Raw genomic sequence first — 17,030 nt, forward strand, 5'->3', positions numbered from 1 at the left:
TGATTTCCACATCCTCTACCGATATTCGAAGGATCGAGGCGGAGTATCTAAAAGATCAAGCGGAGAAAAAGAAGAAGGCAACCCCGGTGGACTCTTCCTCGATTGTGGACACAGACTCACTACCTGCAGAGGCATCTTTGCCTACTCTGGCCCCTGGGACTTCAGGTACCTCTAGTGCTAATCCTTCTGACATCTCTAGTTATTCTGCTGCTGCACTGTCACCTAGACCTGCTGCTGCTGTCTCCCAGACCCCGATCACTCAGGCTGCATTACTCGAGATAGGGCAGCCTGCCCATTTTTCCGATCGTCGTGCTGCTAGGCTCGAGGCCTCCATTCCAGGCATGATTCAGACTGCCCTGGCTAATGCTGTGACACCACTGAGCCCTACCATTGATGCCTTTGCGACTAGGATAGCGGTGTGTGAGAGTGGCCAAGGGACTACCGAGGAGGTGACTACTTTGAAGGCCGCTATTTCTGTGTTGAGGAGTAATATGGATCAGCTGAAATCCACCGACATGTCTATGATTTTTGGGACAGTGGAGATCCCATATGTACCTGATATGACTCCGGCTACCACCGGAGATGAGATTAGAGTTGAGGAGGCAGTTGTTCCTGAGTCTGAGGCAGAGACAGATGCTGAGATGTTGGGGGTTACTGAGGAGGCCCTGATCGATGTAGCTGTGCAAACTTCTTTGGCGGATACACCCCTGGCTTACCTTAGTGCAAATACTGTTCCTTCTTAGGTGACTCCAGGCATTGATGCCCAGATTTCGAGCACTACACCGGGAATTGATTCCCAGACATATGGAGTGACTGAGTAGACAAGACCCCTTCGTTACTTCCTTCTCTGTCTTACTTTATTTTGACTTTTGAATATTTTTTCTTGCATTTGTGGACAAATAATTTTAATTGTGGTGGGGTGAGGCTCACCTTTTGTGACCTTTTGTGGATATGGTTTTGTGTATATATTTGGCTTTTGAGCTATAAAATGTGTTTTGCACTATTTTTGTGGATGATTGAGCTTGTGGCTCCTTGTTTTAATTGTAAATGATTTTTGGACACTTCTGAAAAAATTGTGCCACCTCTTGTTTGTGTTTGAATGTGGCTGTTCTCTTGCAAATTTGAGTATCGATCTTGATCAATACCGATGACTTGAATAATGCTCAAAATCGAACAAAAATGAATGTGCGGCAACGATGAGGCCAAATGAAGTTGCATAGACAATATGTGAACGTTTTGCATCTCGTTGTGACTAGCCAAGTATCAAATTGAGTCTCTGGTGATGAACATTGCACAATAGCGAAAGTGTGGAGTCTTGTTTGACATTGGTGTCAATGCATTGTGTGATGAGCTTACCGTGAACCATGTGTGATGACACCTAAAATTTACCCCGTTGGTCCGGTTGACTAAGCGATGCAATCTCTTGATATGATCTTAGGCAACTTTGAAGAGTGTGAAACAATTTGACATTATACCTCTTTTGTGGCCTACCTTGTGAATGTGTGAACCTCGTTTGAACACCCTTAGAGCCTTAATGTAACACCCCGGAAACTAGTGAGTTGAACTAGTGTGTTGTAGGGTCTTGTAGTGGAGTTTTGGAGTGTTGTATGAGGGTTACAATCAAGATAAATGGCTCCCGTACTTAGAATATCATGTTTAGGGGTTAAACGTCCGGGTACGACTGCCCAAGAACCACCCAAGGGGTCATTGAGGAGGACCCCAAAACAGCACCCCCAAAACAGTCCACTTTTGATGAACCACGGTTGGCCATTCACGGCCAGTAGACTGGTCCTTGGCCCGTGGTTCATAGTCGTGAGTCAAGGCCTGCAACTTATGAGCCTCAGTCCCCAATCATGGACCCAAACCACATTCAGTAGACCCATCCACGGTCCGTGGATGGGAGTCTCGTGAATGCTGCCAGTTTTGGCAAGTTTGGGTTTAAGTTAGGCTTTGAGGGTTAGTTTAGCAATTAGTTTAGGGGTTAGGGTGGACGTTTAGTTAATTAATTACCCTCCTATACATATTGAATAGACTCCTAAAACTAATTCATTAGCTCATTCATCTTAAGACCCCACATTACTCTCCTAGAAATCCTCTCTCTAGAAGAAGAAGAAGCAGAAGAAAGGAAGTTGGGGCAGCAACTTAGGGCGATTTTCACCGGGGCAGCAGCTTAGGGTGATTTTCACCATTGATTCAAGCTTTGTTTGGGGCTTTTATTGAAGGTATGTGAAGCTTATTTATCTATGGGTTCTTCCACCCATGGAGAGCCCATAGTTTCCCCCCCAATTGTGAACTCAAGAACCCAATTCTAGCTAGGGTTGTGATTGCATTGTGGGTAGGATTTGGATGTCATTCCTATCTAGTGGATAACATCCAATTATGATTGAATTAGATTTTTTAAATGATATTATAATGATTTCATGTGATTTCTATGGTAAACCCTAATCTAAATTGATGAATGTGATAATTGTGGGTTGATGCCATTAGAGGTGAAATTGAAGGTTCATGAGGGATCTTCCTAAATCAATGTTGTGTGTAGTAATTGATCAAGATTAGGAATACCTAGACATGAATTTAAATAGACTCTATACTACATGATTGATCTTGACTTGTAAAGATGAAATTGAACCTTTAAGGCATATTATGACTAGAATCACCTAGTATTAAAGAATGTGATTGAATGTCTTGTAATCTAGGTTCATAATATGATTCCATGATGTAGAGTCATTGAGAATGAGGAGTCATAGTGATGAATGATGATCATTAGGGCTTAAACAAGAAGCTAATATGATTAACTTTAGATCTTAAGGCTTTGACAGTAAAATCTATATATGAATCCAAGGCTAATGAATAGTATTGAGTTGAGAGACCTTTACCTACCTAGATCACCTATTGAAGTAGGAGGTGATAGAATCACTCAGGTCATAATGTTATCCTTGTATAAAGGTAAAATTCTAGACATGATACTAAGTATGAATATGAAATTAACATTAAAGACTTCTCACATAGTAATGGTTCTAGGGTTGAAGGACTTCTCCTAACTAATTGAACCTAAGGCTAGAGATCCTTTATACCTAGATCATGGATTGTGATAGTTGCTCACACATGGTCTAAAAGAGGTATTTGCATGGGTTGGTGATCAAGAACACCTTTCCATTAACTTGAGTCAAAGTAGAGACTTAATGATTATCTTGTGGGATTTATGCCTAGCACCGAGAGGATATTGAAATGAGATGGAGGTTCCCACCTAGTTGAGTTTGGACTTTCATGGAGGTTCCCACATAGTATAGTTTGGGCTTCCCACAAGGGATCTCTCACCTAGAAGAGTATTGATTTCCTCAGGTGTGTCTCATGAGATGGAAGCCTCACCTAGTGGAGTTTGGGTTTCTAGTATCAATCTCTGTATCCCATAATTACGTGCCCCGTAGGAAATTAGCTATTAGATCCGACTAAGCTAACAAATCGGTCTTACCTTGGCAAGTGGACCAACCCTTGATGGTGTGGCTAACACCATGAGAGATCATGTGATAACTCATATGTTCTCATGTCGGTTATGGCTATATCCCAATTAAACAAGATTGGTAATGAACTAAAATTGTGCTAAATGTAGCATCTCCTAGTGTTCAAACCTCATGGGCCAAGATTATGCCTAAAGTAGCATCTCCTAGGGTCCAATACAAATAATGGTCTAAGATTATGCTTGAAGGGGCATCTCCTAGAGACCAAACTAAATGAACTAGAAGTATGCTTTAAGTAGTGTCTCCTAGAGTTCAATCATAATGAACCAAGATGTACCTAGTGTAGTATCTCCTAGGGTTCAACCTTTATGGTCTAAGATTGTGCTTGAATAAGCATCTCTTAGAGATCAAAACTTAATGAACTAAGATTATACCTTAAGTAGCATTTCCTAGGTTTCATGCTTAATAAACTAAGATGTACTTAATATAGTATATCCTAGGGTTCTAAGTAATGAGGGACTAGTATAAGTTAGTGAAGGGACCTCATAATGTTCAAAGTATAAATGGACTTAGATATCCTTGAGTAAGGCCTCATAGAGTCCATAATAATAATAATGAACCTGGACATGCTAAAAGAGGTATCTCTTAGTGTCCAACTTATTAATGAACTAAGATTATGATTTAAGTAGCATCTCCAAGAGTTCAAGTTTAATGAACTAAGGTGTACCTAGTTTAGTATTTATTAAGGTTCAAACTAGAAGGAACTAAGATAAACTTAGTAAAGTGTCTCCTAGTGTTCCATGCTTTAAAAAAAGGGCTAGTCTATAAGTTAAGGAGCATGAGTATGGTGACTTAAAGAAGTACTTAGTATCAGTAGTAGTATGGGATGCTACTCATGCCTTGCACAAGTATGAATAAAGGTTACCTTATGAGTGTTGTCTTACATGAGTGATGCTTGATGGATTGTTGCTATAGATGCCTTCCAAGATAGGATTGACTAGAAGTGATAATTCCTTTGTCTACATGAAGTAAGCCATTAGTGATACCAAAGGAGGGTGAATATGACTAGGATGACTTCATGGTTATGCTTAGTGTGAAGGGTATTATGGGATGCCTTTTATGCATTGCACAAGTGTGCCTCGAGGTTACTTAGGAGTATGGTACCCTTATGGTAGAAAGGTTTAAGACTTAATCATGCCTATAGACCATGATTAGGATGACCAAAAAGGGATACTTGGCTTGGGTGGTATTATGGGATGCTATTCATGCTTTGCACTTGTATACTTTTGAGGTTACTTGAGAATGGTGCTATTTTGGTAAAAATGACCAAGAGTCAATTATGATTGTGTAATACCTATAATGAAGTCTTGGCTTATTGTGATTACGGCTTATCTCCTATGTTCGTTAACTATGTCTTATGCTGACTTATATTTATATGATGCTTGGGTTGATGATTATTCCATGGCTATGTTGATTATGTTATGGCCATGTTATTATCTCTTATGCTTATGTCTTATATTGACTAACTATATTTGAGATGCTCTTATGATGTTGTGCTATCTTTCATACTTGGTACATTTTAAACTAACACATATTGCCTACATTCTAATCAAATGTAGGATTGAGGAGGTTGAGTTGCTTTGTAGGCTAGGTTTCCAAGGATCAAGAAGAAGTTGAAGTATTGGTGAGTCCTCATAGTTTCGAGGACGAACCCTTATTTCCTTTATGTCTTTATTTAATGTTTTGAAACTATTGTATGTGCTATGTCCCGAGAGTTTATTCTAAAGATTTGTATTAGATGGTTTGAGACAAATTTAGAAAGTCTTCCGTTTGCTTTTATGAGAAATGACTTCGATTGTAAGAGTTTTAAATTTTCCCGTATTTTCTATTATCCTATGTTAAGAATGTGCTAAGGGCTTGTATGTGACCCCTTCGGGGTCAATTACGCCACGTTACTTCTAGGGGGTAATCCCGGGTCGTGACACTTAACCTTTTCTTGGAAGAAACATGATGAAATTGTGACCTTTCGTGATCCATTACCCATAATTCTCGTGATTTGTGGTTTGTGTGAATAGCCAACTTAGGCAAAAAGACTAAGTTGGGGGTGTGGTGAAAAGAGAAGCTAAGTCAAGAAGTGCAAGAAAGTCCCCTTTGACCCATGGTTTTGAGAAAAACAAAACCCCTCCATATAAAAAAGAGAGAGAGAGAAAGAAGAGAAGAATGAAAAAGAAAAAGAAAGAAAAAGTTGTGGAATAAAGTTGTGAAAGTGCAAAGAAAATGGGGTTTCCAACAGTCCATGGAAAGTGAATAAAGGGATGACTTGAGAGCATGAATGAAAATGATGAAGAAAAGGAAATAAAGTTTTGTTCACACCACATTTTATGAGGAATATAGCCATTGCGCCTAAATGACCATACATTTGCACTCAGCCCCGTTACAAGTTTTGAAAAGACCTTTATGATCTTAAGTGAGCTGAAACAAGAGTTGATTGGAAAATACGGGCAAACTTATGGGTGAAGTCACGCATTGTGTTCATCTTTGTTAGTGTGAGTGTTGCATTTGATTCCGAAGCTTTAAATTGTGAACCATTGGGTGTGAATATGGAATCATTCTTTGTGTTAGGGCATTTGAGTACCATTGTTGAGCTTGAACTTGCATTTGAAGCAAGTATTGTGAACTTGAGAGTCTTTGAAAATGGTGAGTCACAACTTGAATCTTAGAGTGCACAATTGATCCTTGCATGAGTAAGTTGAGTCTTTTTTGTGTGCATTCATGATTGAGTCTTGTGTGGCACTGTTTGAGACATCCTTTTTGAACTGCTGAACTTGATTTTTACTTGAGGACAAGCAAAAGTTTAAGTTGGGGGTGTTGATGAGTCCACGATTTGGACTCATTTAGACTTTTATTTTAATAGATTTAGTGTCCACAAATGCATATTTTGTACCAATAACTGATGTAAATCCTTGATTTTTTGGTATTTGGATTGAGGAACAAAACATGGACACTATTGAGCAAAAAGGAACAAGGCAGCTGAAAGAACGAAGAAAATAAGGCCTAACGATCGCCTAACCCATTGGGCGAGTCGCCGAACGGCCATGGTCTTGCCTAATTTTCCAGTGTGCCAAGCCATGAAGGAGAAAATCAAGTTGGCAATAGAAATGAGCAGTCGACGAGTTACCGAACGGTTCCGCAATGCAGTACTATATCGCCCAAAGTTACAAAACATGAAGTTGCTGAATACAAAAGTAAAAAGACGGTGGAACTGATCAAAGGGTGGATCACCAAGTGGATCGACGATCCCGACTTATTGTGCCAAATGGTCCTTTGCAGCACATTTTTGGCAACTATAAATACATTTTAAAATTTTTAGTTTATTATCTATCCAGTTTAGAATGTATCATTGATATTGTTCAGTTTTCAAGTTTGAGAGCTTAGAACTGAGTTTAGAGACATTTTTTCTTAGCTTTGAAGATTTGAAGATTTCCATTTATGAGAAATTTGAAGTGGGTGTTGAAGATTCTTCATCTTAGACCTCTGTAAAGACAATATTAATCTTACCCAGTTGATGGAAACACAATTTGGTAACAATTTCTACCTTTTTATGATGTCTAGATAAAACCTCAATTCTTGGGGTATGATTATGTGATTATGGGTTGATTTAACTCCTGGGTATTGTTAATTGATAGTTTAATTGCTGTTTAAAGGTGATTTCATTCCGTAATTGTAGTTGAAATTAATGGGTTGTAGTTGCAAATACGATCCTAACTTCGTGTTTTTGGCTTGCTCGAGAGAGAGGTTTCAAAACAAATATTACTGAATCGATGGTTTGTGGGTATTGGGTTGTCATGGGTTTAGCTCTAGAGAGTGAATCCTAAACCCTTTTCCACACATTCAGCACGAGAAAGCGAATGGACTAAAACATAGACTGTTCTTAATTGTTGTTTATTGGTGTTCGAGAGAAACCAATCTGATTTGGGATAAATTGTTAGACAAAAAGTTTATACCCACTAAAGTCTAGCCTATTCACTGATTTACAACTATTTACTAGCAATTGCAATTAACCAATTGTCGAAATTAGTCCATAATCGAATCACATCCCAAGAACCTGTCTCTTTACTTTCTATTTTCATGTTATTTGTTGTTGTAGCTGATAGTTGAAACCAAATCCCCCTGTTATTTGACACGTGTGTCACCCATAAACTTGAACCATGCTTTTACTCGTAAATATTTTTAATGATGATTGGCTTGAGCATATTCATGCTTTTCTATTGATTCTCAAATATGTACCACTCCCTTGGGACTCGACCCCAATTCACTTAGTTGGGTTATAATACTATCTAACGATCGTTGACACTTAGTATTGGATGAATTGTCTTTGAAACATTATTAATCAATACGCATAATTCCCGGGTTGAGGCTTATATGCCTGGGATGATAGAGTGGGTGATAGTTGCTGCCTTGGCCCCAATTAGGTATTAGATGAGAGATCACAGGTTGGCACTAAATGCCCTTACACTTAGGGTCGAGGCTTGTGACCAGAGTCGAGGTGCTACTGATGATGTGACGGCCTTGAAGGCCGATGGGATTAGGCTGAGGAAGGATGTGGACCAGTTGAAGTCCACAGATCTGTCGATGCTGTTTGGAGCTGTGGAGATTCCTGACATGCCGATCACTGACATTCCAGCTAGTTCTGAGGTTCCTCTGGCTCCTACGACCGGAGATGATCCTAGAGCTGATGAGGCAGATGCTGAGTCCGAGGTTGAGACAGACTAGAAGGAGCTTGGTGATAGATGTCACGACCCAAGCCTAGGGCCTAGACGTGACATGGCGAATGAGGAACCCGAAGGAACCCCAAACAATCCTCTCAAACTTGTCATCATACTTCATCGGTCGCGGAAGTACATTCAACATTAATTAACGGGAAAGAGGGACTAAGGGCAAACCATTTCAAAATGACATCATAGAACAAGAGTCAAGCTCATTTACAAAATACTTGTCCAACGCACACATCTACATACATAGATAGGACGGGGCCATGACATACTACCGGCTCCCCTCATAGTCAAAATACAATTGCAAGCTAAAGTCTCAAAACATAGGAGTAGGAAACATAACATAGCCCTCGAATCATTGAGGACTCACCAACAACTCGGATAAGCACCGTACTAGCCACGTGAATGGAGAGAAGGATCAAGAGTAGCTCCGGTCCCTACATAGTGACATCATGTAGGCAAAATATGCGTTAGTACTTGGAATGTACTAAGTATGCGGGGTGCAACACAACAATAGACAAGGACACAATCGAAATACAAGAAATAGTTTCATAGGCATTATGAATAACAATATGAGGATGCATGATCAAAGTGAAGTCAAAACATGTTTAAGTAAATCTATACTAATAGTAGATATCATATGTGTATGCATGATCCAACCAATCTATAACCCCAACTTAGGATGGGGGATGCCGTTCACACCCGGACACCCTGGTGGCAAGGTATAAACCCCTCACATGGTTGATGTTGGTCACACCTCAAGCATCCTAGGTGGTGAGATATAAACCTCTCACATGGTTGATGTTGGTCACACCCCAAGCATCCTAGGTGGTGAGATATAAACCTCTCACATGGTTGATGTTGGTCACACCCCAAGCATCCTAGGTGGTGAGATATAAACCTCTCACATGGTTGTCCGGTTCTTTTCCCCCGGACCGGGCATGGTCATGCAACACTTTATATAGGAAATTCCCATTAGGCTCTAATGCAATCTCACGTATGGAATGAACATATACACAAGTTTAGTTTGTTATCAACACATCTCTGGATTTCCATACATCTCATAACTCAAGCTTTAAAGCATCGATTCATCAATTCTCCATAGTTGGACATTTTGTCAAACACCTTGAAGGCATGTAATGGAATCAAAGAGCATGGAAAATAAGGTAGTAATTATGCAGCCAAACCAGTGAACAACCTACAACAACACCTTTTTAACACCCACAATACCACATGATAATCTCCACATCCATTCCAAATTTAGGTTCAAGTTCTAGAGTCACAACATGCTCAAAACAATCACTTTTCATGTTTAAAATTCAATGTGCAGGAAATTATTACAAAGAACAAGACTAATTTATGAATCTTGACTTAAACCATGAATTAGTGAGTAGAATAGAGTCTAGGCACTATGGGTGGAAGGACCCATGAGTTCAACACCACATACCTTGAGTTTTTATGAAGGTCTTGAGAGTGTCTTCAATGGAAGCTTGGAACTTGGAGCAAGAGTCTCTTCAATCTTGAGGAAGGTTTTGGATTAGGGTTCTTGAGAGAACTTGAAAGAAAATGTGTCTAAGTATGGGAGAGGTGTTTTGGGAAATGTTTTAGAGATGGGAATTGAACTAATGGTATATAGGAAATAACATATGCCCTTTGGAAAAATGGTCCAACACTTAGAAAAAAAAATGAGGCGGGTGAACAGTAAAAACGCTCACTGGAAATTGCCTTTCCTGCCGGACAGATTTTACGAAAATGGGCATAACTTCTTCGTCCGAACTTCGAATGAGGTGAAACAAAGTTCGTTAGGTAGCTAACTCAAAGGGCTTTCCATGGATATGTTATTGGCCACCCAATAATTTGTGTGCTAGGAGATATGACCCTCCAAAGTAGACCCTCGAAAAAGGCTTCACTTGGAAATTTCAGATTTTGATACGGTTGCTCTAAAATTTGGGTTAGACCCATTTCCCAGTCAATTTGACCCCCTAAACAAGAATATGAAGTCGAATTTTTGAAAAACGAAACAATTTTTTTATATATAGCTAAACAAGTTTCCGGTAACTTCCGAAGCACATTTTTAAGAACTTTTTGGGTCATTTCAATATCTCCCCCTTGGGAAATTCGTCCCCGAATGTGGAAGAGACGTACAAGGCAAGACTTAGTAAGAACATATCTGCCCCAACATGAATGCTAAATTTTATTTAAACATCACTTCAAGATTTCAAAACTTAGTGTAAAGCATCCGTAACTCATCAATTTAAACATATATGCACATTAATGATTCAGGGGCTGAAATGTAAGACTCAATGGAGTACAAAGAACTTGATTTAAAACCTTAGGCTTGAGTGGAGTTGAATAGATAAGGATAACGTCTTTGCATGTCCGCTTCGGCCTCCCAAGTAGCACTCTCTACTTGTTGATTTCTCCAAAGCACCTTAACGGACGCCACTTCTTTGTTCCTCAACCTTTTAACTTGTCTATCTAAGATCTGAACCGGGACTTCTTCATACGTCAAATTATCTTCTACAACACCCACAACCTCAAGAGGTACAATAGCGTTAGGATCACCAACACATTTCCTCAACATCGATACATGGAATACCGGATGAACTAATTCCATCTCCTTGGGCAACCCCAACTCATAGGCTACTTTACCAACCCTTCTTATTATCTCATAAGGACCGACATACCTAGGACTTAATTTCCCCTTCTTACCAAAACGAACCACACCTTTCATTGGAGAAACTTTCAAATAAACCCAATCACCCACTTTGAATTCAAGATCTCGTCTCCTCACATCGGCATAAGACTTTTGACGACTTTGGGCTGTTTTCAACCTCTCCCTAATCATCCTTACCTTCTCAAGAGCATCCATGACCAGATCCGGACCCAACAAGGTCACCTCTCCAACTTCAAACCACCCAACCGGTGACCTACACCGTCTACCATAAAGTGCCTCAAAAGGAGCCATACCGATACTAGAATGATAACTATTGTTGTATGCAAATTCAATCAAAGGAAGATGATTATCCCAACTACCTTTCAACTCCAATACACAAGCTCTAAGCATATCCTCCAAGGTTTGAATTGTTCTTTCGGCTTGGCCATCCGTTTGAGGGTGGAAGGCCGTGCTAAGCTTTACCTTTGTACCAAGACCCCTTTGGAATGACTTCCAAAAGTGAGAAGTGAATTGGGCACCACGATCCGAGATGATAGACAAAGGAATCCCATGCAACCTTACCAATTCATGAATGTACAACTTGGCTTACTCTTCAGCCCCGTAAGTAGTTTTAACCGGTAGGAAATGAGCCGACTTTGTCATCCGATCAACCACCACCCAAACCGAATCAAAGCCTCTTCTAGCCTTGGGTAAGCCCACTACAAAATCCATGTTGATTTCTTCCCACTTCCAAGTAGGTATCTCAATGTCTTGAGTTAGGCCACCCGGCCTTTGATGTTCAGCCTTGACTTGTTGACAACTATGGCAACCCGAAACAAATTTTGCAATGTCCTTCTTCATACCGCCCCACCAATACACATCCCTCAAGTCTCTATACATCTTTGTTGACCCCGGATGAATAGAATAAAAAGAATTATGAGCCTCATCAAGGATTCTTTCCCTCACACCATCCACACAAGGAACACATAATCTACCTTGGTACATAAGTGCACCATCTCCCCCTTGGGAGAAAACCTCAACCTTACCACTACTCAGCGAAGCCTTTAATTCTACAAAGAAGGATCAAGATCTTGCTTGACTATCACCTCATCAACCAAGGAAGACCTTGAACCATCAACAACAACTACTCCTCCACTATCCACCCCTTCTAATCTAACTCCCAATTTGGCCAACCGATGGACCTCCTTAGCCAACTCTTTACTACCTTCCTCCACATGAGCCAAGCTACCCATGGACACTCTACTCAATGCATCCGCCACCACATTAGCTTTCCCCGGATGATAGTGAACACTCATATCACAATCCTTAAGGAATTCTAACCACCTCCTTTGTCTCAAGTTAAGATCTTTTTGCGTGAACACATATTGGAGATTCTTATGGTCGGTGAAGATATCAACATGCACCCCATACAAATAATGACGCCAAATCTTTAAAGCAAAAACCACGGTGGCCAATTCAAGATCATGGGTTGGGTAATTTTTTTCATGAACCTTAAGTTGCCTAGAAGCATAGGCTATAACCTTACCACTTTGCATCAACACACAATCCAACCGATACGGGAAGCATCACAATAAACAACAAAACCTTCTAACCCATCCGGAAGTGACAAAATAGGAGCGGACACAAGCCTTTCTTTCAAAGTTTGGAAGCTTTCCTCACACTCATCCGACCACACAAATTTAGCCTTCTTTTGAGTTAACTTAGTCATAGGAGAAGCAAGAGAAGAAAAACCTTCCACAAATCTCCTATAATAACCCGCTAAACCCAAGAAACTCCTTATATCCGACGGGGTCAAAGGTCTAGGCCAATTCCTAATAACATCGGTCTTCTTAGGATCCACCTTAATACCATCCCCGACACCACATGGCCTAGGAAAGCAACTTCCTTCAACCAAAACTCACACTTTTCATATTTAGCGTACAACTTCTCTTCCCTCAATCTTTGGAGTACAACCCTCAAGTGACCCTTGTGCTCTTCCTCACCCCGAGAATAGATCAAGATGTCATCTATAAACACCACCACAAAAGAATCAAGGTAGGGTTTGAAAACCCTATTCATCAAATCCATAAAGAGAGCCGGAGCATTAGTCAACCCGAAAGACATCACCACAAACTCATAGTGCCCATACCTAGTACGAAAGGCAGTCTTGAAAATATCACACTCCCTCACCTTCACTTGATGATACCATGACCGAAGATCAATCTTAGAGAAGTGACTAGCCCCATGCAATTGGTCAAATAAATCGTCAATCCTTGGAAGAGGATACCTATTCTTGATGGTGACCCTATTAAGTTGTCGATAATCAATACACATTCTAAGAGACCCATCTTTCTTCTTCACAAACAAAACCGGAGCACCCCAGGGAGAATGACTAGGTCTAATAAACCCCTTCTCTAACAAATCTTTTAATTGCTCTTTCAACTCTTTCAACTCCGCCGGGGCCATACGGTAAGGGGGGATAGAAATAGGTTGAGTATCGGGAAGGAGGTCTATACCAAGATCTATCTCCCTTTCGGGAGGGACACCGGGAAGGTCTTCTGGGAATACATCTAGAAACTCATTAACAACCGGAATAGACTCAATAGGAGGGACTTTAGACTCCACATCATTGACTCTCACAATATGGTACAAGCACCCTTTGGAAATCAACCTATGGGCTTTAATGCAAGAAATTAATTTCCCCTTCACCACAACATCCCGACTCTCCCACTCAAGGACGGGTTCATTAGGAAATCGGAACTTGACTTTACGAGTCCTACAATCAATAGAAGCATAATATGCATGCAACCAATCCATCCCAAGAATAACATCAAAATCCACCATGTTCAACTCAACAAGATCGCAAGGCAACAACTTATTCAATATGCAAACCGGACAATTTCTATACACTTTTCTAGCAACAATAGAGACACCAATGGGAGTAGATACTTCATATGACTCATATAACAATTCCGACTCGACATGAAATTTTCTAGCAATAAGGGGGTAACAAAGGAAAGGGTGGCACCCGGATCAATCAAAGTATCAACATCAAGATCAAAGATTTGCAACATACCGATCACCACATCCGGGGTCTCATTAACACCTTGTCTACCATGCAAAGCATAAAATCGATTGTCCCTTGGGGCACCACTTTGAGAAGCACCTCTACCCAAATGAGTAGTGTTAGCACTTCGGACCTTGTTGCGGATCTTGGGACACTCAAACCTCTTATGACCCACTTCTCCACATTCAAAGCAAGCACCCGAACCCTTCATGCAAGGACCACCATGCTTCCTCCCACACTTAGGGCATACATCCATAAAACCCACTTCACCTCCCCCTTGAGGTCTAGGAACATTGATAGCAAATCCCCGGTTGACATGAGAGTTTCCTCGGCCTTGATAAAATCTAGCACCCTTAGGGAACCTATTCTCCAATCGGGCCCTCTTGGCCTCGTGCCCCCTTTTCTTCCTCAATTTCTCCTCCTCCATTTGCTCGGTATAAGTCATCAACCGAGACAAATCTATATCTCCAATGAGCATAGCGGACCGACACTCCTCACTAACCAAGTCGGATGCACCCATCACAAATTTGTTCATCCTCGACCTAGAGTCGGCCACCAAGTGAGGTGCATACTTGGAGAGTTGGACAAATTTGAGGGCATACTCCCTCACACTCATAGCTCCTTGCTTCAAGTTCATGAACTCCACCAACTTTGCCTCCCTAAGCTCAAGAGGGAAGAACCTATTAAGGAAAGCAAGTTTAAACTCCTCCCACAACACCACATAGCCATTACCTTTCTCACCCTTCCATTGATCAAACCAAATTTGAGCAACCTCCTTGAGTTGGTAGGCCGCCAATTCCGCCTTCTCACAAGCACCAACATCCATAATGGTCAAGATTTTGCATACCTCATCGATGAACTCTTGCGGGTCCTCATCCACCTTTGAACCATGGAAGACCGGAGGATTCATCCTCATGAAATCTCTCACTCTTTCCCCCGGGGTGGTAGTTCGAGGAGCTTGGGCTCCTTGTTACACTTGGTTAGCTACCACTTGTGCAAGCATGGTGAGTGCATCACGAAGCTCACCATTGGTGGGTGGCTCTTCCGGTGATCGGGCCCGTCTTCCCCTCATGTTTGGCATGATGATCTAGCAATCCAAAGAACAAACGTTAGGGAGGAATCACCTTATCGCACTCTAAGCACGACATAGAACATGAAGAAGGGAAACCTTTTCTAAAATATTTTGTAGCCTCCCAGTCATAGTCGTGGCGCGCTTCACAACCATGATAAGGACTCTACTCAACGCGGTGTGTTGGACTCCGAGGATTTAACAACCTAGTGCTCTGATACCAAGCTTGTCACGACCCAAGCCTAGGGCCTAGACGTGACATGGCGAATGAGGAACCCGAAGGAACCCCAAACAAGCCTCTCAAACTTGTCATCACACTTCATCGGTCGCGGAAGTACATTCAACATTAATTAACGGGAAAGAGGGACTAAGGGCAAACCATTTCAAAATGACATCATAGAACAAGAGTCAAGCTCATTTACAAAATACTTGTCCAACGCACACCTCTACATACATAGATAGGACGGGGCCATGACATACTACCGGCTCCCCTCATAGTCAAAATACAATTGCAAGCTAAAGTCTCAAAACATAGGAGTAGGAAACATAACATAGCCCTCGAATCATTGAGGACTCACCAACAACTCGGATAAGCACCGTACTAGCCACGTGAATGGAGAGAAGGATCAAGAGTAGCTCCGGTCCCTACATGGTGACATCATGTAGGCAAAATATGCGTTAGTACTTGGAATGTACTAAGTATGCGGGGTGCAACACAACAATAGACAAGGACACAATCGAAATACAAGAAATAATTTCATAGGCATTATGAATAACAATATGAGGATGCATGATCAAAGTGAAGTCAAAACATGTTTAAGTAAATCTATACTAATAGTAGATATCATATGTGTATGCATGATCCAACCAATCTATAACCCCAACTTAGGATGGGGGATGCCGTTCACACCCGGACACCCTGGTGGCAAGGTATAAACCCCTCACATGGTTGATGTTGGTCACACCCCAAGCATCCTAGGTGGTGAGATATAAACCTCTCACATGGTTGATGTTGGTCACACCCCAAGCATCCTAGGTGGTGAGATATAAACCTCTCACATGGTTGTCCGGTTCTTTTCCCCCGGACCGGGCATGGTCATGCAACACTTTATATAGGAAATTCCCATTAGGCTCTAATGCAATCTCACGTATGGAATGAACATATACACAAGCTTAGTTTGTCATCAACACATCTCTGGATTTCCATACATCTCATAACTCAAGCTTTAAAGCATCGATTCATCAATTCTCCATAGTTGGACATTTTGTCAAACACCTTGAAGGCATGTAATGGAATCAAAGAGCATGGAAAATAGGGTAGTAATTATGCAGCCAAACCAGTGAACAACCTACAACAACACCCTTTTAACACCCACAATACCACATGAAAATCTCCACATCCATTCCAAATTTAGGTTCAAGTTCTAGAGTCACAACATGCTCAAAACAATCACTTTTCATGTTTAAAATTCAATGTGCAGGAAATTATTACAAAGAACAAGACTAATTTATGAATCTTAACTTAAACCATGAATTAGTGAGTAGAATAGAGTCTAGGCACTATGGGTGGAAGGACCCATGAGTTCAACACCACATACCTTGAGTTTTTATGAAGGTCTTGAGAGTGTCTTCAATGGAAGCTTGGAACTTGGAGCAAGAGTCTCTTCAATCTTGAGGAAGGTTTTGGATTAGGGTTCTTGAGAGAACTTGAGAGAAAATGTGTCTAAGTATGGGAGAGGTGTTTTGGGAAATATTTTAGAGATGAGAATTGAACTAATGGTATATAGGAAATAACATATGCCCTTTGGAAAAATGGTCCAACACTTAGAAAAAAAAATGAGGCGGGTGAACAGTAAAAACGCTCACTGGAAATTGCCTTTCCTGCCGGACAGATTTTACGAAAATGGGCATAACTTCTTTGTCTGAACTTCGAATGAGGTGAAACGAAGTGCGTTAGGTAGCTAACTCAAAGGGCTTTCCATGGATATGTTATTGGCCACCCAATAAT

This window comes from Solanum verrucosum, unplaced genomic scaffold, assembly GCF_900185275.1.
Source record: "Solanum verrucosum unplaced genomic scaffold, falcon-dt-bn FXZP01000210.1, whole genome shotgun sequence".
NCBI lineage: Eukaryota > Viridiplantae > Streptophyta > Magnoliopsida > Solanales > Solanaceae > Solanum > Solanum verrucosum.